The sequence below is a fragment of the Narcine bancroftii genome, chromosome 4 (genome assembly GCF_036971445.1).
Source record: "Narcine bancroftii isolate sNarBan1 chromosome 4, sNarBan1.hap1, whole genome shotgun sequence".
Classification (NCBI taxonomy): Eukaryota; Metazoa; Chordata; class Chondrichthyes; order Torpediniformes; family Narcinidae; genus Narcine; species Narcine bancroftii.
Window position 1 is genome coordinate 276,619,739 of NC_091472.1, and position 26,560 is coordinate 276,646,298.

Genomic DNA, 26,560 nt, shown 5'->3' on the forward strand with positions numbered 1-26,560 from the left:
TATTGATTTTTCAATGACTGGAGCAAAAAATATTCCAGAAAAGAAAATGTTTAATGGAAAGGCTTATAATTGGCAAACTGAAACAATTTTCAATGCAAAATCACTGACAGAGCTCCAACTGTTGATTTTATATTTGCTGTGATAATTTTCTGGAGAGAATATCTCCGAAAAGTTGTTACAGACTACCAGTTTAAACAGTTGAAGAATGAAAAAATTTGAAGTAACACCTATAATCTGACAAAGATTATTGTAATAACAAGTATGAATCAAAATATATTAAGATTACTGAAAATGAACTTTCGATGAAAGCATTAAATAGGAATTGGCATTGTATAGTTAAGTAAATTTAACAAAGAATTACATCTTAAACATATCGTCAAACACATCTGTTTGCTCTTCAACATTTGAACAAGAAATCTGTCGAAAGTAGCTTGCTGTTGACTTGCTATGCATTCAAACTAATTGGAGATCAATCAAAGTCACCGTCAAGTAGAGTTCAGAAATTTAATCAGGTCCTTATTGATATTTGGGGAACACAATTTCATCAGTATTAATGATATTGATGAACTTAGCTTTCATAAAATTCAACTTCATGAGCTTGTATACAAAGTACGCATCATGTGTATTGATGTGGGACCATATGGAAAACAAAGAAACCCATCGTGTCACATAATAGTATGTTCTATACTGCTTTTTCACCAGTGGCAGATTGAGGTAACCCATTTAAGAAAGCTTCATATTCATAATTCCCTGGCATCCAGCAGCATGATAAGAATATTACGCATAGACATATTTAAGCATATACTTACATCATATACATCTGTCCATGAGCCCATGCTGCCCATTGACCAACAACCCCAGTACACTTTGAATGGTGGGAGGAAACCGGAGCTCACAGAGAAAACCCACGCAGACAGGGCAGAACACACAAACTTCTTAAAGATGTGCTGAACATCACTCTGGAGAGTAGCTCTTTGATCAGTTGTTTATTCCCCACAACCCATAAAAAATCTTTGTGGCATGGATTTTTCAGAGGGCTGAGATGCACAGATTCACACATCAAATATACAACAATCTTTGCCTTCTTCTTCAATAGATTCTAGGAATTGTTTTTACGGTTGGATGAAGAGTGGAAGTTTTTGGACCCAACACAATTAATCATATTTATTGGGCCCAAGAAGCGGAGAAACAAAACATGTTACCCATTCAAAGCATCCTTCGGCTCACCTCACAATACATCTGAATGTCAACACCTGTGCTTGTAATTACAGGGTTGAATCCAGGGAGTTGCATTGAGATGCCAATTTCAGGTTGTCAACTTGTATTTAAAATAGGCTGCAGGTCTACTGGTAGTTGTCCAACTGTTGGTTCGGTTTCGACATGATGTGAGAAGACTGGAATATGGGTGGTATTGGTGGATTTAGGGGATCATCTTCCCTTGTTGCAAAACTCAAAGAAGTTTCATACTTTCAGTTTAATATTAGGTCAGGCATTTAGCTGTCTGGTCAGTGATGGGAAGCAACTATTCAAGGGACTCAATACATCATTGAAATGTTATTGCTATAATTGCAAACAATACAGGATCAGCACATCATTTAAAAACAATAACCTCTGGATGTATTCAATGACACAAATTGTTTCTCTCAGTTTTATTTTTGTTAACTTACATTTTTTCCAATATTAATATGCAGTAAGCTTATTCCAGGTTTGTTCTATTTATTTTCTCCAGAGGATGTAGAGAGTTTCTGTTTGCTCTCTGAAGTCACTACTGAAGGTTCAAGACATGATTTCATAGAACATTGCAAAAAGATTACTCTTTTATCATTTTGTTCTATCCAATTGTGCCCAAATTAGTTTCCATATTAAATGTTAACTGCGATTGAAAATAACATTCTTGCCTTTAATGAGCTCAGGGACATACTGAAGGGGTGTGAAAATCAATAGATTCTTCTTGTATTGCATGACAGTGACTGCTTGATTTTGGTAAATAATGTAACATGTGCTTTAACTGTGTGTGGTTTTGAAGGCTGTCCTTCAATTGAATGATTGGAATATATTTTCTATGTTTTCTTCTACTGTGTCTTTCAATATTGTGAATTCTCTGGATTTATCATCGACTTAAGATTGCCATAAATTATTGGTTTATTCTTTATTACGTTCAGGGTTTCATTCCTTTTCTTTGCAATGACAAACAGTTTTTTCTTTAAACAGCAGCCTTATGATACAACACCTCAGGTTAGGATGGTTTGGCTAAAGGAACTTTTTTTTCCCAGTGGTGCGATGCATGAATCAGATGCCTATGATGCTACATATATTAAAATCAGCTATATAAAGTTATGTACTGAAATACCAAAGTGGTTGCAGTCTGTTGACATGACCAAGTACCAAACAACTCCATTTGCAGTTTCAACGTTTATTGAAAGTTTATTAAATGTTGAAATTGCTCTCACGTTAGAAACAGTAATGCATTGCTGTCCAAATCCTTATTGCTGGCTGCGAATGAGAGCAGACCATGAGAGTCCCATCTAGCTTTAATCCATGAGGGTCTGTGAAAACAACTGTGGAGTATGCAAGTATCTGAATGGCAATGTTGCAGAGCAATCTCTTCATATAAGGCACAGGGAGAATTGGTGTAATTTCAGCGGGATATTTGGAAATGGTAGTAGCTCCAACCAACAAAAGAGTGGTAAATTATGTTGTCAATCAGTCTCTGGTGCCAGAGTACAGGGAAAGTGACAGAAATTTGCAGGAGGCAATTGTGATTATTTTTATTCGGTGTTGTGATGGTCTGGAATGTATGTCTGAAGTGCTGGTGAAAATATACTTAATAGGGGCAGCATCAAAGGTCCATTCAATCTGTTAAGTTAATTTTTTTTTAAATTGCAATGTTAGAAAGACAACAAAGGAGTGCTTGTACGCAGGGAGCTCTTTTAGAAAAAACAACCTCAGGATGACACTGTGTCTTTCTATGCTTTTTTAATGATGTGTTTCTTACTATGACAACGGTATTAATTTGCCATTAAGTTTTATGGTGCAGAAACAATGCAGCAAATATGTGGAAGTGACAAGTTCTTGAAATTATGAAGTACATTATCAAAAATCTTAGAAATGTGTTACTCCCAAAGCATTGACTGACCATTATGTGTCATGGATACCGTCTGATGTGATGAATTCCTCCAGCAATTCTTTGTTTACTCATACAAGATTTTTTTTTATTGAGGTACAGAACGATAATAAGTCCATGCTACCCATTTAACCTGCAAACCCTGCACTTTCATGAAGGGTGAGAAGAAACTGGAGCAACTGGAGGAAACCCACATGGTCAATGGGGAGCCTATACAAACTCCCTATAGGTGGTGCTGGATTCAAATCTGAGTCACCGGTGCTGCACGAGCATTGTGCCATCAGCGGCACTAACCCATGTTTAAAAGATTTAGTAAACGAATAAAGTGATCAAACTACAGCGTATGTAGTCAGAAAGGTGGTCGTGCTAGGCTTATTGAGTTGTTATAAACTCTCAGCACAAGACAGTTTATTGCACTAGTCACCTTATAAATCTTGATTAAATCACCCTGTGGATGTGCAGAAGGAAAGGTGAAATAAATTATAGAGTTCTCCAGCAAAATCATACAAATTCTCTTGACATTGATAAGCCATGCTTATCTTATAAAACCTTTCTGTTCAATAAGCTAGTTAATGCCCATTCTGTTAATAATTCCAGTTCACTGCTGGAATTCACTGTCAAGGTATAGATTAGACGACCACCCCTCCTCTTGGCTCTGCCCCATCGGTGCCGACATAAACCCTATTTTCTCGCCTTACCTCTGATTTACCTGAAGACTATTGGCCGTTAATTGTAAGCTAATAAAAGAATGTTTGTTCTCCACACAAGTCTTTGATCACATCGATCACATTATAATTTTATTAGCTTACTTTCGAAGACGGGATGGAAGCCCTATTGAAGCCAGACATGCTCCTGGTCAACCCTCTATCCCCAGACGCCAGGGAAGAATTTGCCTACTGGTTAGAATGTTTCCAGTCCTACATAGCGGTCACTCAAGAAGTCTGAGTCCAATGGAGAATTGGCTTCCTCGCACGAGTCGGCCCCAAGGGATACATGGATATCAGGGACTGTGCAACGTACGAGATGACCATTTAAGGCCTGAAGTCCCACTACATGAGTTCCCAGAACAACATGCTGGTGAGACACCAACTCTCACAATGTCAGCAATGACCAGGTGAACCACTGGACGCTGACAAGAAATAAACCACTGCAATGCGGTTTCAACCTGGGTGAGGGAAGAAGAGCATGTTTGGGATACACTCATGACTGGAGTGAGTTCGAGGTACGTGAGGGAGTGACTACTAGAATTGGGGAAGAAGGACCTTGCCAGTACCCTCGATCTGGCAAAATCCCTTGAACAGGCTCAACTGGGAGCAGACAACCTCGCCAATGAAAGCGGTGCCTTCTAGGAAACCCAGGCCAGCTGTCCCAGGTATCAACTACTGTGGCCACTCGCGACCGTGTGTGCTACTTCTGTGGACAGGCCAAGCACCGCCAAACCAGATGCCCCACGAAAGATGCGGTAATTGGGGACACTGGGCAAAAGCTACTGTGTGCGCCGCCCCCGAACAGTCATACACCCTGTGCCCATGCCCAGAGGTGTGGGCCCCTGCCTCTCCATGCTGCTCATTGTCACCACCTTGCTGTACTTTGTGGTGAAAACAGCTACCAGAAGAGAAGCAACACTAGGAGAGGCAACTGTCACCACTATTGGAAGAGAAGCAATGGTAGAAATGGTGGCCATATTGCCACTCCTCATGGTCAATACCATCTTTCTGGCTTTCGGATCAAGACGACATCAGCAGGGGGAGTGATGCAGCCTCCAGAGTGCTGGCATCAGTCGTCCTTCACCATTTGAAATCCCACCAGCTGAGCAACTCAACGATGGAGGTGAGGGTAAGGGGACATCTGATGGCCTGACAGAGAGCTTTATAAACTCTATGATTGCTCAGTGGTACAAATTAAAGGTCTACTCCATGGACTACCATATGAATCTAGTGTTGCCATCGTATTTGGCGATTACTCATGGGTATTATATGGTGCACTTAACTGTAAAAGGGGAAAATTTTGCAAGTTCCAACTCTATGTATTAAAAGGTTTGTGTGCTTCTATGTTACTGGGCCTAGACTTCCTGTGTCACCTTAAAAACGTGACCATGGAGTACTCAGGCCCACTTCCCCTAATCACAGTGTGGTAAGGAAGGTCCTAAAATCCAGTCACTACATGCAGTCTCTCCACATTGAATATCAAATCCCATTCCCCCCCCCCCCCCCCCAACCGTTTCAGTATCTAACCTCTGACAGTAAGCTGATAGCCACAAAGACCTGGAGATACAGAGCAGGGGACTGGGAATTTATTAGAGCCGAAATACAGAAGCTGCTTTGGGGAAAAAAATTGAACCCAGTAACAGCCTGTGGAGAGCCCAGGTAGTAGTTATGAAAGGGGAAGAAAAGCCCAGGCTAGAGAATGACTATAGCCAAACTGTTAATCACTTCACAATCCTGGATACCCCCTTCCCCGAATCTCAGGCATGGTGAATGAAAGTACGCAGAACCGTGTCTATTCGACCATCGACCTGAAAGCTGCATATCACCAGTTACCAATCCATTCTGAGCACCATCCCTACACTGCATTCAAGGCAGATGGATGGCTTTATTAGTTCCTGAGGGTCTCTGTCGGTATTACAAATGGGGTCTCAGTCTTCCAGAAGTAGATGGACGAAATGGTAGATAAATACAAATTAAGGGTTACCTTCCCCTATTCAACAATGTCAACATTGGTGGACACAATCTGGGGGACCACGATGCCAATCTCCAAAAATTTCTCCACACAGCTAAATCCCTGAACCTCACGTACTATGCCAGTAAGTGTGTGTTCAGGACCAAACATATAGCTATCCTGGGTTATGTGGTTGAGAACGGCATCGTTGGTCAAGAACCCCCTCTTAGACCTCCCTATCCCAAGGACCATGAAAGCACTAAGGAGGTGCCTGGGCTTCTTCTCATTCTGCACCCATTGGGTACCTCATTATGCTGACAAGGTCCACCTCCTGATAAAGTCCACCTCCTTCCCATTATCAGCCAAAGCCCAGGTGGCTTTTAACTATGTCAGGAGCGATATTACGAAAGCCACCATGCATGCAATTCAAGGTGGAGAGCGATGGCTCTGACATAGCTCTGGCCGTGACCCTTAACCAGGTGGGCAAGCCGGTATCTTTCTTTTGTCACACCCTTCAAGGCCATGAGCCCCAAAACCCATCTGTGGAGAAGGAGGCTCAAGGCATTGTGGAGACCATCAGGCACTGGAGGTACTACCTGGCTGGCAGGATATTCAGTCTGCTCACTGATCTGTAGCATTCATGTTCAATAATACGAATAGGGGTAAAATAAAGAAGGACAAGATCACTAGATGGAGGATTGAACTCTCCACCTAGAATTATAGATAGTGTATAGTCCAGGTATGCTAAATGAACCTCCAGATGCCATATTCCAAGGAAGCTTTGCTGCTGTGCACACCAGCCAGTTGTGATCACTTCACGACAAGCTCTGCCGCCCAGGCATTAATGCTTTTCTATTAAAGACATCAGGCAGATGACCAGGTCATTCCAGGTCTGTGCTAAGTTCATACCGCACTTCTACTGCCCCAACAAAGTGCACTTGATAAAAGCTTCCTGTCCCTTCGAACGACTCAGTGTCAATTTCAAGGGGCCGCTACCTTCCACCAACGGAAACGTATACTTTCTTAATGTTATAGATGAATACTTGCATTTTCCATTTGTTATCCCCTGCCCAGACATCTCCACCACCAGTCATCAGAGCTGTGCACTCCATTTTCACCATGTTCAGATATCCCAGCTATATTCATAGCGACTGGGCTCATCACTTATGAATGGAGCTACACTAGTACATGCTCGTAAGAGGAATCACCTCATGCAGGATGACTAGCTACAACCCCTGAATAGACAAGTTGTAAAGGAGAAAGCAATGTTTTTTTAAGGCTGTAAAGTTGGCCCTCTGGTCTAAAGGCTTTCCAGACTCAAACTGGCAAGAGGTTCTGTCCACCACACTCCACTCCATGAGATCACTTCTCTGCACCCAACCAATGTGACTCCTCCTAAACTAATATTTGCATTCCCAAGGAAATCCATATTGGGGATCACTCTTCGATCATGGCTAATGACACCAGAAGTGGTTGTGATGAAAAAGCATATGAGGAGAAGCAAAACTGACCCACTGGTTGAGAAAATGCACCTTCTACACGCAAATCTGATGTATATCTATGTGGCATACCCAGATGACAGGGAGGACACTGTCTTGATCAGAAATCTGTCACTTTCAGGAATTGATGTCCCGATGCCCACAATAGGCCTGGAGCCTCCAAGCACCCCATGCAGGATTCTGGATGACATGATTCCAATGGAGCTACCATTGGATCCAAGACCCCCCTTCGAGTCCCACTATCCAAGAACCACAAGAGGCACAGGAAGTTCTGGAAGAGCAAAGTCCATAAGTACTAAGGCGCTCAATCAGAATAACCAGGCCCCCAGACAGAGTCAACATGTAAATAGTTGTAAAAATTTGTGTTGCTGAACGTGGTCTCTGTTTTTGCCCACAGGAAGGGGTGAATGCAGTTACCTGGAATTCACTGTCTATGTATAGATTAGACAGTCGACCTCTCCTCTTGGTTCTGCCCCTGTCTATGGACCCTTAACTCTGATTTACCTGAAGACTATTGTAGATACCAGCCATTAATTGTCAGCTAATAAAAGCGTGCTTGTGTCCCTCACAAGTCTGATCATGTTACAGGGTGAATATTAATTGTGGTGCTATATTAAATCTCCCTCCTTTGTTCACCTTAACCAAGTTAAAGGAATCATTCATTTGGGTTTAATACAAATGATTTTGTCCTGTGAAGCCTCTTTGGCTAATTATCCTAAACAGACCAAAAGAATCAACACAAATGAAGGGCGATTGATGTAATAAAACAGTTTTAAGAAGAATAAAAGCATAATGCTTGAGCAATTGGCAGATCAGTATTTCCATTGCTGAAATTACCCCTACTTGAACAAAAACTAAGTGCTAAAAGCACTCAACAGGTCAATCAGTATTCACAGAGGGAGAAGCAATAGCAATATTTCAGATCAAAGATCCTTCAACAGAACTGTAAAATTTTAAAAAAAAGTTGTTGAGGCGCAGTGAGACACATGGTGGGGGTGGGGTGGGGTGGAGGGATGTTGAAAGAACAGACAAAGCCACATTAAATCTCACAAGCTGCAAAGCACCCAAACAAAAGGGAAGGTGAAATTCTTTGAGTTCATAGTCAGAAATTTAGAACTATGTAGGAGATTGAAGACAAGGGCAGTAAATTAAAATTACAGATAATTAGAAGCTCAGGGCCACCCTTTTGAACTTGGTAAAAATATTCTGCAAAGCTGTCATCAAAGCTACACTTAGTTCCTCTAGTGTACATAAGGCACAAGGTTAATGGCAATGCAGCATATTAAATTGGAGGAACTATTGGTACATTGCTCAGGACGTAATATTCCAAGTGCTTCTGGCTTGAACTACCAGTTTTAAAATAATGTTTATAGAGAGAGAGAGCGAGAAAGAGAGATCTGGTTTCTGCAGCATTGCAAGCTGGCAACAGAGCAAGCAAAACCCCATTTTGAAGACAGGCTATGAGTTCTGAGTTCAAACTGTTCAGAACCTTTGTGGTCCATACAAGAGGAAATGGCTGGCTAAAGTGTTTCACCTGAAATAAGGGAAATAAAAAGGAACTCTGTGGTGACCTGCAGAATAAGAGGTTATCATTTGGAAAACCTTGATCGGGCAAGTTTCTTTGGCAAGACACTGAAGTGGCTGACCGGAGGAAATCAGACTGTGTGTGTCCAACAAGCAACGATTCTCTCTCTGAAACCAACGAGAAACTTCCTGAGTGGTAACCAATCACTTTTAAACACCAGAGCTTGGTGAAGATTCACAAATGTTAAATTCTGTGCACAGCACAAGAATTGCCTGATATTTGGGGGAATGAGAAGTGAGATCGGACTCTGAATCAAAGGACTTTTCTGAACTTGCACACATTACCTACATGTGCGCTTATAATTAGAAGGGGGTTGAGGTGATCATGACAAGTCAAAGTTTGATCCTGTTTTTATATTTGAAGAGGTTTTTTTTAAAGACTAATTTCAGCAACTATTTGCCTTGGTGAATTTCTATTTCTGCTGGGTTTTCAGGTCCTCTGAGGCTGTAACATTAGTCTTTCCATATCTCCCCCTCACTGTTTTCAGATGTTTCCATTTTGATGAAGGATGCTTTTCCTGAAACCATGCTGATGTTGTTTGACAGGTTGAGTTGCTCCCAATTATGAGGCAATTACACTTCTTTCATTTTACATCAACATCTAAAACTTTGCATTTATTTGTATTAATATTATGACATTTCAAAAGTTCTTAGCAGCATACACTGTTTGCATTATCGAGCAAAAGGATTGAAAGGCAACTCAAAGCAACTTGAATGTCCTCACTGAAGTACAACATGGAGAACTGATGGTTCTCCCTGAACCAGATGTTTAGCATCTCTCAGACTCTTCACTTGCTTGTTCAATTAATTCCATATTACACACATATCTATGGCACTTAGTCCGGCATTCTTGCTGCAGAATTTTTTAAATTTTTTTTAGTTTGATATACAGCAAAATCCCGATTATCTGGAATTCAATCAACCTGGAACTCGTGCAAATGGCAAAAAAAGGAAGCAGATAAATCAATACATAATTTGGATTGACAAGTCTGGGCGGATGGACCCAATGGGGGAGCACTGAGCCTTTGTTGGACACACACCGGTTTCCCTGCTGAAGGTGAAATCCTCCTCAATGCGCGCACTTTCCTTCGCTGTCGCCACTTGCATGGAAGGGAGTCAGGTTGCCTGCATGAGGAAGATGCGCTGTGGGCTTGGCCAGGACACTTGTGTGGAGGTGAGTAGGGTTGTGACAAGGGTCGGGCCAGGACACTGGAGTAGAGGTGAGTTGGGTTGCTTGCATGAGGAAGATGCGCTGTGGGCCTGGCCAGGACATTTGTGTGGAGGTGAGTAGGGTTGTTACAAGGGTTGGGCCAGGACACTGGAGTAGAGGTGAGTTGGGTTAGGCTGAGGGTTTGACTGGAATACTATCATGGAGGGAAATCATGACATCAGCACGGGAAAGGTACGCTGAGAGACTGACAAGGACACTTGCATGGAGTTGATTCAGATTGTGCCAAGGGTCTGACCGGGATGAAGAACTGGCCAATGCTGCTTGCAGTTGGGGCAATTCTCCCAAGTGTCATCCTATTCCTGCCTATTAAGAGCCTTTATTTTTATTAGTATTAGGTCTGTTAGTAAGACTTTATCTGTAAACTTAGAGGAAGGGGTTAATTATTGCGGAGGAACAGTTTGCGTAGCAGCTAGCTGTTACAGGGTTTGAATTTATATTTAAATATTGAAAGTTACAGGAATTACTTGATTAAAGTGACCTTCCCAAAATTAAAGATGACAATACTGATTTTAGTTTTCCCAAATTACTTTACATTTGCACTGTCTTTTGTCTTTGAAGTGGTGCATTCTTAATGCAGATGTCTTGGGCATTGGAAGAGTTAGTCTCAGTCAACTGGAAAATTTACAATTCCGCCATTCACAATGTCCATAGGTGCCAGACAATAGGGATTTTACTGTACATGTGGTACCATTATAATGTCATTGATCTGAAAATGCTGGATGTGAAGCTATTTGATGATTGATCAATCACTGTACTGCATGGTTGTGTATTTCAATTTAAAATTCTTTTGATAGCCTTATAATCATCTCTACTATATTTTCCTGCCTTAATAAATGAAGCTTATTATTAACATTGAGCTATAATGACACTATAACTAAGATGATTGGTACTTCAGTCCTTTAGATTTGTCACATAAATGTTTCATCAATATTAAAATTAGTTATACTACGAAGACTGCTTTTTGAATGTAGAAATACTTTCAAAAGCATTGATGAGGCATTATCCACATTTCAACCTTTGGTTGAAAAATGAATGAAGAAGAGTGGAGGAAGTTAGCCATCATCCCTTTGGGGGTGAATTTATTGTTGTATTTTCCATATACAGGTACACCCCGAATTGTGACCTATGCAACTTATGTCCATCTGCACATATGACCAAAAATGTTTAAAAATATAAGAAAAAATTTAAATGGATTATCTTGTATTTGACCAACTATAACAGGGATATAGGACATGTAAGAGCCAAAATGTGCATACATCCCTTGTTAGTCAGTGTCCGGGGGTCTGTCGGCTGGGTACGGCCATCTTGATTCCTGTTCGCATGGTCAATGGGTTTGCATAATGGAGTTTGGTTGATGTATGTGCAAGAGTTAAGGAGCAAATTCAATATTATTAGGCGCTTAACTCTCATGCATGCCCCAAATGAACTTCAATACGCAAATCCACTGCACCAACCAAAGACTCACGCATGCACACATGAATCAAGATGGCAATAACCAGCCTACAGACCTGGGATGGTGACTAATAAGCTAAGCATGGGCCAGAATGTGGAAACATTCACCAATATTGATGGACAAATTCAGGAAGCTTTAGGATGTTATTGTCAAATCTATGATAAAAATAAGATTTGATTTAAAAATGTTTGCTTTAAGACTTCGGTGCTCCATGCGTGCAGGCAAAATTCTGACTTGTGTCCATTTTGAGATATGACTTATCCTTCGGTCCCAATTACAGGGGTAAGTTGGGGAGTACCTGTACAGTAAAACCCCTGGAACACTGACACGCACGGGAATTGGTAGATCCCAAATATGAAAATTTTCCAGTTGCTTGAGGCTCACTGAAAATGCCGAACTAATTACACCAGTATTAAGAATTAACAGATTAAAAGACACCACTGCATAATGTAAATGAATTTGAAAAAAATATAATTGTAGTCCTTAATTATGTAAAGTTCTTTTAAAAAAAATTAAATTTAATTTCAAATCCCAGTCATTATAAAACTGTGCCACCATGATTTTTAACCTCCCCCCCCCCACCCAAGTTTACAGTTAAAGCCTTAGTAATATAGTTAATAATGAACTAATTAAGATAAGGACTCTTACTAAGCAGGAATAAGAGATACTGAAGAGAGTCACCCCAGTGGTGAGCAGCATCAACCTTGGTGACGACATTTTATTCAAGCTCAACTTTATTCAAACTTTATCCAAACAGCTGCTACAAGCAAAACATGACCAAGGCTGAATATTTGCTCCCATCTTCACCATAGTTCTTTTGTGTTACTTCAGAGAACATTTACTTTTACGATTTCAAACTTTCACTTAAAACTTGTTTTTTTTTCCTTTCTATTTATTTTTTTATTTATTTATGTCCTCAATTTTGTTTTGCTGGTTGATTGAGGTTGCCGGTTGGTTGAATTCTGGATAACAGGGATTTTACTGCACCGCTATCTCTATCTACTGATGACCAAAAGTAGGCTCCATTACTTGAGACCACTAAAGGGGACAGAGTGCTTTGCTAACTTGTGAGAAATGCTGAGGTCTAAAAGAATTTCTAGTCTATGACAGTATTTGATTAGTTGGCTGACAAAAAAATGAGTTGTTGTTTGTATTGTCAATGGGGGGTGGGGGGGAAATAGGTAAATTACATTACCTACATTAAAAGTTGGCCCAGTGATTTGTCTTATCTGAAAAGTGCATTCATTCTTCTGGAGGCTAGCATGCAGCTGTTTCTTTGATCTCCTTAAAAGTTTCATCTGGATCAGTGGTTTTCATTTTTTTTCTTTCTACTCACATACAACCTTAAATAATTCCTATGCCATAGGTGCTCTGTGGTTAGTAAGGAATGAAGAAGTTTGAAAACCACTATTTTAATCATAACTAATTGACTCATTTTATGCACGGTTTCATTAACTCCAAAGGAAATGGGCCAATGACAATTTTTCTCAAGCAAAATATTTCAGTAACAATTGGGTCCTGAGCAGTGGTTCTTAACCTTTTTTTTCCCCGACTCATATACCACCTAAGTAATCCCTTACTAATCACAGAACACCTATGACTTAGAGATTGCTTAAGGTGGTACCTGTATGTTAGTGGAAAGAAAACATTTGAAAACCACTGGTTGAGATAATGAATATGATAAATATACCACTATTTTTAAGTCCTCTCCTGCCAATTGAAGTCTATTTTTTAAAATTAAATGGATGTGATTCTCTGACATTTAAACTTTGCATTTATTGGTGTTAAATTTCAAAAAAACTTGATTTTCTGAATCATGTTGGAAATTAGAGAAACCTTAAAATATTTATGATTTATGTTCACCCTCTCTTTGTGAAAGCTCCCAATGCCAACCTAACCATTTCTGATGCTGACCTACTGCAGACACTTTGGTATGTGCTGATGCAAACCATAATGATGAAACATTATCTGGTGCTGACAGCAGTATCCAGCAGATATAAATATCACCACATGAAGTGGGGACAGTATTGAAGGAAGGGGGGCAGTGGATCAAACAGCCATGTGCTTCAAATGGCTGTCAAAAAGATGCAACTGTTTCAGAAAGGTTCAACAAGAGTTTTTTTTTAAATACAGAAAAATTTGAAATTATATTAAAGCAGGGAAAACAATTGAAATGTCTGATTCAACTTAGAGACTATTATGAATTACTTCAGGCTTACCTTACTTCCTTGCCATCTTTCCTTTTCTTTCAAATCAGTGGAGTCATTTTTTCTGCATGTTCAGTGGGAACATATATTCCCCAATATCTGTGTTGTACTGAATGCCTGTAAATCCTCAAGCACTTCTCATCCAATTTGGGGGTCTGTCTTCTCTGCTCTATCTGTCACCAAGGATTTTGTTCCCTGTTAACAGGTCAGACTGCAAGGATAAAATTGACATTTTCATGCTGCAAGTGGAAACTGAAGCATGAGTGATTGCAAAGGAATTGTACCATGTGTGGTTCACTGTGAGAATAATCCCAATAGTGATACCTCAGTGAGAGGATCATGATACATTTCTGTACAAAATTGTGAGAAAGGAAATATGTGGTGAGGACTAACAATTTATTTTGCCATGCTGCAATGTGACCCATGTGCTTTAGAGTCAATTGTGTTTTATTTGCGGACCATTATATAAGCACATATATTCCCAGAAATGATAATTGAGTTAATGGCAGAATGTTATAATTTGGATGATGCTAAATAGCTGAAGAGAGAAAACAGTCCGCTTTGTTTTGAACTGTGCTTTCATCTTTTGTGTCACTTGTGCCATCAGATTTCTGAATGGACAATGAACCACAGGCGTGACCTCACTTTCTCTTAATTTTTTTGCACTATTTATTTCTAAATGTAACTTTATGGCAATATTTGCACTGAAGTACTGCCACAAAACAAGAAATATTGTGACATGTTCCTGACAATAACTTCTGATTCTGAGTGTTGGCCTCAATCAATGCAACCACTCAATGCACTGACCCACTGACCAGGCAACACTCCTCCTGCTCTGCACTAGAATGGCAGGTTACCAGTCGAAATGTCAGAGAGAGTGACCATCACTCTCTGACCTTGAGCATAGCTAAGGGAAAGGATAGGAGTAGACAAAATAGAAATTGTTAAATCGGAGAAGGGATAACTTTGATGGGATAAAGTAGGATGTTTCGGGACCACTTGCATGGGTGGAAACCTGGATAGATTTGTCCCATTGAGTCGATGAAGAGATGATAGAGCCATGGTTGACAAGAGAGGTGGGACAGCTAGTCAGGCGTAAGAAGAAACCAAAAAAAGAGGAAGGGCTCATAAGAATTAGATAGAACAAGCTTACAAAATGACTTAGGAGAACTAAAATGGAGCATGAGAAAACCTTGGTGAGGTCTACATGAAGAACAAAAGAATGACAAGAGTGAGTGAAGGACCAATTAGGAATAAAGAAGAAATGTGACTGGAGCCAGTGTATTAGGGGAGGTGGGAAATTAAAACCTTGCTTCAGTGTTCACAAGGGAGAGGGACCATGGTGAATATGAGGTCTGCGTTAAACAGGCTAATATGCTGGAGCATGTTGAGTTTGAGAAAGAGGAGGTGCTTGATCTTCTTAAAAATATTAGAATAGATAAGTCCCCTGGACTGATTATACCCCAGGTTATTTTCGGAATTGAGGCAAGAGATTGCTAAGGCATTGGCAAGGGTCTTTGAGTTTTCCCTGGTCACAGGAGAGGTACTGGAAGAATATTGAATGGCAAATATAATCTGCTTGTTTGAGAATTCTGGAAATTATAGACCAGTGAGTCAGAGAAGCATAGTTTTCTCCAGGATATTCAGCATGGCTAAGTCAACTCAGCCTTTTCTCTTTGGACCATGAACAATGATGAGTGATCTCATAGATGTCTACAAAATTATGAGAAGTACAGAGAGAGTGAACAGCCAGTTTCAACAATAGGAAATACCAGAGGACATCTATTTAAGCTGAGTGGAGGAAAGTTTAGGGAAGACACCTGATCTAAGTATTTAACTCATTGTGTGGTGAGCACCCTCAATGCATTGCTGAGGGGGTGATGTTGAAGTCTGGTAAAATAGGAACATTTAAAATACTCTTAGATAACACATGGATGTAAGTAAAATGAAGTCTTTTGGGTGTATTGTTGTGGAGTAGGATTACATCGGTCAGCACAAATTCATGATTTGAAGGGCCTGTATGGTGCTGTAACTTTCTACGGTGACATGTCAATAAGAAAATGTGCCTTTATAGAGTTTAAATCAACAGTTTTCTGACTCAAATGCAAAATTGTTAAAACTGAATGTGTTCTTTTAATTTTTTTTAATTTTTCACACTATGAACCATATTAATCAAAATAGACACAAACGTTTCCCTCTTGAATATTCACAGTGTCATTTTCTCACCTTTACCCCCTCCCTTCCCTCCCTCCTTCCCACCTCTTTTGCCAAACCATTAAAGGTTCAACATATGCAATACAATAAACCCATTAAACAATGTCATCACACAATGAAAATAAACAAGAAAATTGTGTCATCTACTTTTACACACTGGGTCAGTTAATTTCATCTTCTTCTCATTCTATCATTTTAGGGGGGGGGGATGTCCGCAGTAGGCCCTCTCTGTTGTGTTCTATGTATGATTCCCAAATTTGTTTGAATAATGTAACATTCTTTTTTAAATTATACATTATTTTTTTTTTCCAATGGAATCTCTACTTAACTCAGATTATAAGATAATAGCAAAACTATTAGCAAATAGATTGGCCGACTGTGTACCAAAAATATTAAAACTAGATCAAACTGGATTTATTAAGAAAAGATGAACAATGTCTGTAAGTTCATTAACTTAATCCATGCACTAAAAGTAAACAAGATGCCGACAGTGGCTGTAGCTTTAGATGCAGAAAAAGCCTTTGACAGGGTAGAATGGAATTATTTATTCAAATAGAGGTTCAACCAACCAGAGAAATATATTAATTGGATTAAAGCATTATATAAGGGTCCAATGGCGAAGGTGACAGTAAATGAATATATATCGAACCAATTTAAAATTAAGCAAATCAACTAGGCAGGGATGTCCACTATCTCCCTCACTGTTTGCTTTAGCAATAGAACCATTGGCAGAACTGATAAGAACAGAAAATAAAATAAAAGGGATAAAAATAAAAGAGAAGGAATATAAAATCAGTCTGTTGCAGATGACATCATAGTATACTTAACAGAACCAGAATTATCAATAAAAGAATTACATAAGAAATTGAAGGAATATGGAGAAATATTGGGGTACAAGATCAACTCAAATAAAAGTGAAGCGATGCTAATGAATAATGCGGATTACACAAAGTTTAAAAAAGAATCACCATTTAAATGACAAACACAGCAATCCGATACCTAGGTATTTGACTAGATAATAATCTAGGTCATCTAAACAAATTAAATTATCAGCCATTAATGAAGAAATTACAAGATGACTTAGAAGGAAAAATTTACCACTAACACTGACAGGAAGGGTAAACTGCATTAAAATGAATATCTTCCCAATGATACAATACCTATTTCAATTGTTACCAATTTCCTTAACAGAGAAATTCTTCAATGAGGTAAAGAAAATAATAAGGAAATTCTTATGGAAAGTGGGGGAAACCAAGGATAACACTAGATAAATTAACAGAATGGTACAAATAAGATGGTTTGCCGCTACCAAACTTTAAAAATTATTATAGAGCAGCACAATTAAGATATCTATCAGATTTTTATCAAACAAGGGAAAAACCAGATTGGACCAGGATAGAGCTAGATAAAAATAGGGGATAAGGTACCAGAACATATACTTTATAAGTGGGATGAAAAACTGGTGCAATATAGAAGTTCACCAGTACTGCACTATCTGATCAACATTTGGAAGAAGATTCATGTAGAAAAGAAAAAAACAAATTACCAATCACCAAAATTATTACTGATGCAAAATCAACTAATCCCTTTCACGATAGATAACCTTTCCTTTTGAGAATGGGAGAGAAAAGGGATTAAAAGAATAGAAAATTGTTTTTTGGGAAATAATTTATTATCATTTGAACAAATGAAGTACAAATATGGTATAACACATGGTACAATGTTTGCATACCACCAACTGAAAACCTACTTAAAGGACAAAATGGGAAGCAGACTGAGATTACCCAAAGGAAGCAGCTTTGAATATGTGATTACAGACACAATGATAATTAAAAGATTTTAACAAACATGTACATCAAGCTGCAAGAGAAAGAAAATGATAAAATAAGCTATAAACCCAAACAAAAGTGTGAACAAGATCTAAACATAAAGATAAAAAATTAAACATGGGAAAAACTATGCCATGGAACTATGAGAATATAAAAAAAAACATGAGGTTACACATAATACAATATAATTGGTTAAACAGGCTATATAGTCACGCCCCCAAAGTTAAATAAATGGGACCCAACAGTATCAGATAGATGTTTTGATTGTAAGAAGGAAACGGGAACAACAGTACATGCAATTTGGGCATGTGAGAAAGTGGAAAAGTTTTGGGAAGATCTAAATCAGGTATTAAATAAAATCACAAAAAACTGAGTGTGTTCTTGACACAAAATATTCTCAAGGTTAAAAAAAATGAATGGAACGTAACACATTTAGTTATAAAGTGGTTTTGCAGGCTTTTACTCTCCATTGCAGGCAAAATCTTCGCTAGGATTCTACTAAATAGAATAATACCTAGTGTCGCTGAGAATATTCTCCCAGAATCACAGTGCGGCTTTCGCGCTAACAGAGGAACCACTGACATGGTCTTTGCCCTCAGACAGCTCCAAGAAAAGTGTAGAGAACAAAACAAAGGACTCTACATCACCTTTGTTGACCTCACCAAAGCCTTCGACACCGTGAGCAGGAAAGGGCTTTGGCAAATACTAGAGCGCATCGGATGTCCCCCAAAGTTCCTCAACATGATTATCCAACTGCACGAAAACCAACAAGGTCGGGTCAGATACAGCAATGAGCTCTCTGAACCCTTCTCCATTAACAATGGCGTGAAGCAAGGCTGTGTTCTGGCACCAACCCTCTTTTCAATCTTCTTCAGCATGATGCTGAACCAAGCCATGAAAGATCCCAACAATGAAGACGCTGTTTACATCCGGTACCGCACGGATGGCAGTCTCTTCAATCTGAGGCGCCTGCAAGCTCACACCAAGACACAAGAGAAACTTGTCCGTGAACTACTCTTTGCAGATGATGCCGCTTTAGTTGCCCATTCAGAGCCAGCTCTTCAGCGCTTGACGTCCTGCTTTGTGGAAACTGCCAAAATGTTTGGCCTGGAAGTCAGCCTGAAGAAAACTGAGGTCCTCCATCAGCCAGCTCCCCACCATGACTACCAGCCCCCCCACATCTCCATCGGGCACACAAAACTCAAAACGGTCAACCAGTTTACCTATCTCGGCTGCACCATTTCATCAGATGCAAGGATCGGCAATGAGATAGACAACAGACTCGCCAAGGCAAATAGCGCCTTTGGAAGACTACACAAAAGAGTCTGGAAAAACAACCAACTGAAAAACCTCACAAAGATAAGCGTATACAGAGCCGTTGTCATACCCACACTCCTGTTCGGCTCCGAATCATGGGTCCTCTACCGGCACCACCTACGGCTCCTAGAACGCTTCCACCAGAGTTGTCTCCGCTCCATCCTCAACATCCATTGGAGCGCTCACACCCCTAACGTCGAGGTACTCGAGATGGCAGAGGTCGACAGCATCGAGTCCACGCTGCTGAAGATCCAGCTGCGCTGGATGGGTCACGTCTCCAGAATGGAGGACCATCGCCTTCCCAAGATCGTATTATATGGCGAGCTCTCCACTGGCCACCGTGACAGAGGTGCACCAAAGAAAAGGTACAAGGACTGCCTAAAGAAATCTCTTGGTGCCTGCCACATTGACCACCGCCAGTGGGCTGATAACGCCTCAAACCGTGCATCTTGGCGCCTCACAGTTTGGCGGGCAGCAGCCTCCTTTGAAGAAGACCGCAGAGCCCACCTCACTGACAAAAGGCAAAGGAGGAAAAACCCAACACCCAACCCCAACCAACCAATTTTTCCCTTGCAACCGCTGCAATCGTGTCTGCCTGTCCCGCATCGGACTGGTCAGCCACAAACGAGCCTGCAGCTGACGTGGACTTTTTACCCCCTCCATAAATCTTCGTCCGCGAAGCCAAGCCAAAGAAAAGATTTTCCCTTTAGTGCTTCCTCTATTAAGTGTAGCTGTTCTGGTAGACTCATTATTGGAAGAAGCAGCACTTTGTATGTATACTGGGTGTCAAAACTACATACTTGAAATTGAATTGTGTATTGAAGTATACTCCGATGGACAAAAAAATACAGGCTTTATTTCAGAGCAAAGATCAGAAGAGGAAGGCAGAAATTCCATATTGTGAACTAAACTATCAATCATCCAGCCAGTAAATAATTTTCTGTTTGAAGCTCCAAACCTGTTCCAAAATAATAATAGTAAACCAGGCTCATTGTCATCTTCCCTGAGTCATTGTTCATCAGAAGATGCAACAGCTAAGCTAATACACAGGTACAGATCAAAATCTCATGTCAGATGGCAAGTGGTTCATTTCTTTTTTTTTAATTTTTCACACTACTGACCAAAATACACCCAAACATTTCCCTCTTGAATATACAGTGTCATTTTCTCCCCTTTCCCCCCCTCCCTTCCCTCCCTCCTTCCCACCCCCCTCCCGACTCACTCAACGTTCAACATATATGATACATTAAACCCATTAAAGAATGTCATCACACAATGAAAATAAACAAGAAAATTGTGTCATCTACTTTTACATACTGGGTCAGTTCATTTCGTCGTCTTCTCCTTCTGTCATTTTAGGCGGTGGAGGTCCGCGGTAGGATTTCTCTGTTGTGTTCCATGTACGGTTCCCAAATTTGTTCAAATACTGTGATGCTATTTATTAAATTATATGTTATTTTTTCCAATGGAAAATGTTTATTCATTTTTATATACCATTGCAGTATTCTCAGGCTATCTTCTAATTTCTAGGTTGACATTATACACTTTTTTGCTACAGCTAAGGCTATCATAATAAATCTTTTTTGTGCTCCATCCAAATCGAGTCCAAGTTCTTTACTTCTTATATTACTTAGAAGAAAGATCTTTGGATTTTTTGGTATGTTGCTTTTTGTGATTTTATTTAATACCTGATTTAGATCTTCCCAAAACTTTTCCACTTTCTCACATCCCCAAATTTCATGTACTGTTGTTCTTGTTTCCTTCTTACAGCGAAAACATCTGTCTGATACTGTTGGGTCCCATTTATTTAACTTTTGGGTCATGGTGTAGAGCCTGTGTAACCAATTACATTGTATCATGCATAACCTCGTGTTTATTGTATTTCTCATAGTTCCGGAGCAAATGGTTGGAGTAAATGGGTCTTTTTCAGAATGGCAGGATGTGATGAGTGGAGTGCCTCAGGGATCGGTGTTGGGTCCTCAGTTGTATGTAATTTATGTTAATGATTTGGATGAGGGGATTATAAATAACATGAGCAAATTTGCAGATGACACTAAACTGGGTGGCGGTGTTGGGTGTGAGGAGGATGTAAGGAAAATGCAGAGGGACTTGGACAGGCTGGAGGAGTGGGCGGCTAAATGGAAGATGAATTTCAATGTGAACAAATGTGAGGTTATTCATTTTGGGGGAAGTAATAGGAAAGATGAGTATTATTTAAATGGAGACAAGCTAGGGAGTGGGGAAGTGCAAATGGATCTGGGTGTACTTGTTCACCGGTCACTGAAGGCTAGCATGCAGGTTCAGAAAGCTGTGAAGAAGGCAAATGGAATGTTGGCTTTCATAAAGAGGGGATTGGAGTATAGGAACAGAGACGCCCTTCTGCAGTTATACAGGGCCCTGGTGAGACCCCACCTGGAGTATTGCGTCCAGTTCTGGTCTCCAAACTTGAGGAAGGACATACTAGCTATAGAGGGTGTGCAGCGCAGATTTACAAGGTTAGTTCCAGGGATGGCAGGGTTGTCATATGCAGCAAGGCTAGATAAACTGGACTTGTATCCATTGGAGTTTAGAAGGATGAGGGGGGACATGATTGAGGTATACAAAATCATCAGGGGGATAGACAAGGTGATGTCTGATTACTTGTTCCCAATGATGGGGGAGACGAGGACGAGAGGGCATAGTTTAAGAATACAGGGTAGGCCCTTTAGGACGGAGATGAGAAAGCATTTTTTACCCAGAGAAGTGTGAATCTGTGGAATGCTCTGCCACAGAGGGTGGTAGAGGCGGATTCGCTGACTATGTTCAAAAGAGAGTTAGATAAGACTCTTGTGGATAACGGACTTAAGGGTTATGGGGATAAGGCTGGAAAGGGGTACTGATGGTAATGATCAGCCATGATCTAAAATGGCGGTGCTGGCCCGACGGGCCAAATGGCCTACTCCAGCTCCTATTGTCTATTGTCTATTGTCTAATTCTCCTGGACCTTAGCTCAGCATTCAATACTGTGCATCACGCTATTTTAATAGATTGCCTCCAGCAGAAGGTTGGTGTTGACGGCTCACCCTGAACTGGTTTAAATATTATCTCAGAGATGGGACTTTATCAGTCAAGATGGGCAAATGTTCATCCTCGTCTGCTATCTTTTCCTGAAGTGTCCCATAATGGTCTATTCTGGGCCTCATTCTCTTCTCCTTTTACATACTTCCCCTTGGCCATATCATCCAAAAACATGACATCTTCTTTCACTTCAATGGTGATGACACCTAGCTAAATCTCCCACTGAAGCCCAACGATCAAGAAAAGATAACCAGACTCAACGTCAGTCTGGAGGACATAAATTGTTGGATGGATCAAAACTTCCACCAGCTAAATGAAGGCAAATCTGAGATCATCCTGTTTGCCCTGTCCCCACCCTGAACTCCACCAATGCCCTTGGTAACTTATCCACCTTCATTAAATCACATATTAAATCCCTTATTGATATTCAATTGAACCTTCAAGTTTGACAAACAATTCAATATAGTAGTAAAAGCTAACTTTTTCCTGCTCAACACTATTGCCAAAATCAAATCATTCCTGGCACTGAAAGACCCTAAAAAAGTAATACATGCCCTCCCATTTTCTCCCATTTTGACCACTTTAACTCTCTATATATGTGAATTAGTCAGTCATCATTATCCCATCTGCAGCTTGTGCAGAATGCTGCAGTTAGGTTACTGACAGGAGCCAAGAAGAGGGACCATATAACCCCTATTCTCACCTCCCATCACTGGTTGCCAGTTTGACTCAGAATAAATTTTAAAGTACTCCAGTTTGCTTACAAAGCCATGAATGGACTAGCCCCTTGGAGCATGAATAAAACCTTTAACAACTGGAAGGAAAACAAATGCTTTTATTAGCTTCTAACTAAAGGTAGGTTTCAACAGTAGCCTTCTGAAGGATTCTGGGTTTAGGTGGGAAACCAGGGTTATATGTGGGAAGATGGGGGCGGAACCAGGAGGCAGAGCCAGACTTTGGCACAACACACTACCAGTGAATCCTAGTTCACTGCATTCACCCCTTTCTGTAGAATGTAGGGTCTGTGAATGAAGACAGAGAACAAGGATTCAGAAAAAAGTGATAAAAAATATATATATAGTTATTTACAAATTTAAGCAGTCTGGGGATCTGGATATCCTGATGGAGCCCCTTAGCACCAGGGGGCCTTGGACTCCTTGGGTCTCGTGGTCACTTTGTGCAGGAGGAGAGGTGGGCTTGGTCTCCGGATCAACGATGGAAGGAGATACACTTTCCTCCTGAACCGGATCCCCGAGGCCCTGACTGGGGGTGGTGAGAATGAGCTCCATGACTCGTAGGGCACTTGAGGCAATGGACCCTCTGTTCCAGTGGATGCCAGGTCCCCGATGGAGATGGTGTCCACATTGGGATTGGCATGGAGTAGTTTCACCCATTCAACCAGGGGGTCAGTCTTGTTTCGCCTCGCCTGCATACTGAGAAGGACTGGACCAGGAATGGTGAGCCAGACTGGGACTGTAGTTCCTGATGCCAAAATTCTTTTGAAAGTGAATAGGAGCTCATGAGGATGAGCGTTGGTCACAGTACATAGTAGTGACCAGATGGAATGGAGGGTCATGCGGAGGTCTTCCTGTCAGCATGAGTCTGGAAGGCCTTTTGATTTCAGTGCCAGTTTGACAGCCTTCCAGACCATGATGTTCTCCTTTACAAACTGCCTGTTCCCCAGGGGTTATAGCTAATAGCTGTACTGAACGCGATGCCCCTCACCAGAAGGTATTGTCATAGCTCATCACTCATAAAGGATAAAGGCCTTCATAACTGATGAATTGGACATGTCTGGGCATTGTTAGGTCTGCTTTGTTCATGAATGAGTGAGACAAACACCAGGCTGAGTCGAAATCAGGGTTGTTTGTTCTTTATTACCGGATTGTAACACTTGCGACTAACCATGTTAGTCGGAGAATGCATTCTGCCGTTATCAGTAAAATGGTGATTTTTTAAACTTGGATATGTGCTTAGAACATCATCATATCATTACTTGTCCAATGACTAAAACTGTTGCTATCCTTTCCCTGCTAGCTTCCTGCCTCTCAATCCATCAATGTCTCTCTTATCTTGTAAGTACAAGGATGCATTCACATCTTGTTACAGCCCTGTACATTCCCATCTCATGATGTTTTACCTAACAGGAGTACAAGGACACCTCCCCTTCTTGTTACTGCCCTGTACAGGGTAACTCCCTACACATTCCCATCTCATGATGTTTTACCTTACAGCATGGGATGGCGAACAGAAAGTGGGAGTACTCATCAATGATAGGAAGAAAGTGTTCCCGTCCGTGGAGGTGGGAGGCCCGTTAAAATCAACACTGAGCCATTCAAAGGGTCTGGATGACTTGATCAGGTGCGCCTTTGCGGGGCGATAGAAGTGTGGCTTGCACTCCGTGCAGACCTGGCAAGACTTGGCCATTTCTCTAACATATTCCATGGAGTATGGCACATTGTGTGCCTTGATAAAATGAGCCATGCGGGTAACCCCTGGATGGCAGAGCTCATTATGCAGAGACCGTAGTTGACTGGTATGTGCAGAGGCACAGCTTCCTCAGGATAAGGCATCTGGAGGGTCATTAAGGGCTTCTGGCCGATAGGCAATGTCATAATTGGAGGTGGAGAGCTTGATCCTTGCAATTATGTCATTTTTGATTTTTCCCCTCTTAACATTATTAAACATGAATGTGACCAAGCACTGGTCAGTGAAGAGTGTAAATTTCCTACCAGACAGGAAGTGTCTCCAGTGCCTCATGGCTTCTACAGTGGCTTTAGCCTCCCTTTTCACCAATGGGTTCCAGAGCTCAGGGCCTTGTAATGTCCTAGGAAAAAATACAACCAGCCTGCACGTCTGCTTGAGGGTAGTAGCCAGGGCTATGTCCAAAGGATTACTTTCCACTTGGAAAGGTACATTCTCATCCACCACATACATGGCGGCTTTCGCAATGTGGTTCCAGAGGTAGTTAAAAGCCGTTTGGGCTTCAGCCGAGAGGAGAAAATTAGTGACTTTTATGAGAGAGTGAACCTTAACAGTGTATTGAGGGATCTACTGGGTATAGTATGAGGAAAACTCCAGGCATCTCCTCAAAGCTTTTGTAATCTTGGGGATGGGGAGTTCTAACAGGGGGTGCATCCTATCAGGATCAAGGACAATGATGCCATTCTCCACCACACAGCCCATAATAGCCAGATGTTTAGTCCTAAACACGAACTTGTTTGAGTTTTAAGTGAGGTTCAGGGCATTCGCCACATGGAGAAAACTCTCGAGGGTGGCGTCATGGTCTTCCAAGGTGTAGCCACAGATGGTGATGTTATTGAGGTAAGGGAAGGTAGCCTTCAACCCATACTCTTTCACCATTCTGTCCATCTTTCTCTAGAAGATAGAAACCCTGTTAGTAATACTTAAAGGGACCCTCAGAAATTGATAGAGATGACAGTTAGCCTCAAATGCCATATGTAGATGGTCCTCAGAATGGATTGGCAGCTGGTGATAGGTAACTTTCAGGTAGATGGCTGAATACACCCAATACTGAACAATATCATTAACTATGTCCAAAATATGAGGTGGGGGGGGTGGGGTAGGCGCCCAGGAGTATGTAGCGATTAATAGTTTGGCTATAGTCATTTAGTATCCTTAACCTATTTTCCACATTTACCACTTGCACTTGCACTCTCCACGGAAAAACACACTCCAATATTCGACAGCTTGTCAATGTCAGATATGATCCACAGTGATTCTGGATTCAACCCTGAGCTGCTTTTATTAGTATACTAAAAAAAACCAACACCGATGGGGATTGGTAGAATTTGCCAATTGTTTGAGATTGCATGTTGCGTGATTGGCGAACTAACCACAAGGGGTGCCGATTTTTAATTTTCATTTTTTTACCTTTTTATTTTCCGCATTTTTTTTTTGCCTGTTGCTTGAGGCCGTCGGTTGCTTGAACTCCAGGTAATAGGGATCTCACTGTATTTAGTTGCTGCTGTCGTCCTTTTGAAAATGTCTTTGGATTGTTTGAAAATGGCAATTCATTGTTCTTGTTATTAAAAAGAGCCATAATTTGCACACGCAATGATACAGGGTAGCTTAATTATTTCATTAGTTGAGGCTGATGTTTAGTGCATATTATGTGGAAGAAAATATCATCCAGTTTTATTAAAACAATTCCTCTATCTGCAGTAATTAAAATTCAGTGAATGCATCTAGAAAATTAAATTCCAAACTGTCTCTGATATTTCACATTCAGGTCCCTCAAAATATTACAATTAGTCATATTGGTACGACTACTTTACAAATTATTATTTGTTAAGATCTTGATAAGTTTATGTTCGACTATAGACCATTATTTATTTCCTGATTTACATTGGTAAATGTTCCTGAC

General features: G+C 40.7%; 1 protein-coding gene across 14 annotated transcripts in view; it reads left to right on the top strand.

Annotated features, from left to right (window-relative positions):
• The window catches only part of LOC138761991 (low-density lipoprotein receptor-related protein 1-like), a 1,165,126-nt gene that overhangs the window by 825,590 nt on the left and 312,976 nt on the right, over positions 1–26,560 (top strand). The gene's annotated exons all lie outside the window — the stretch shown is intronic.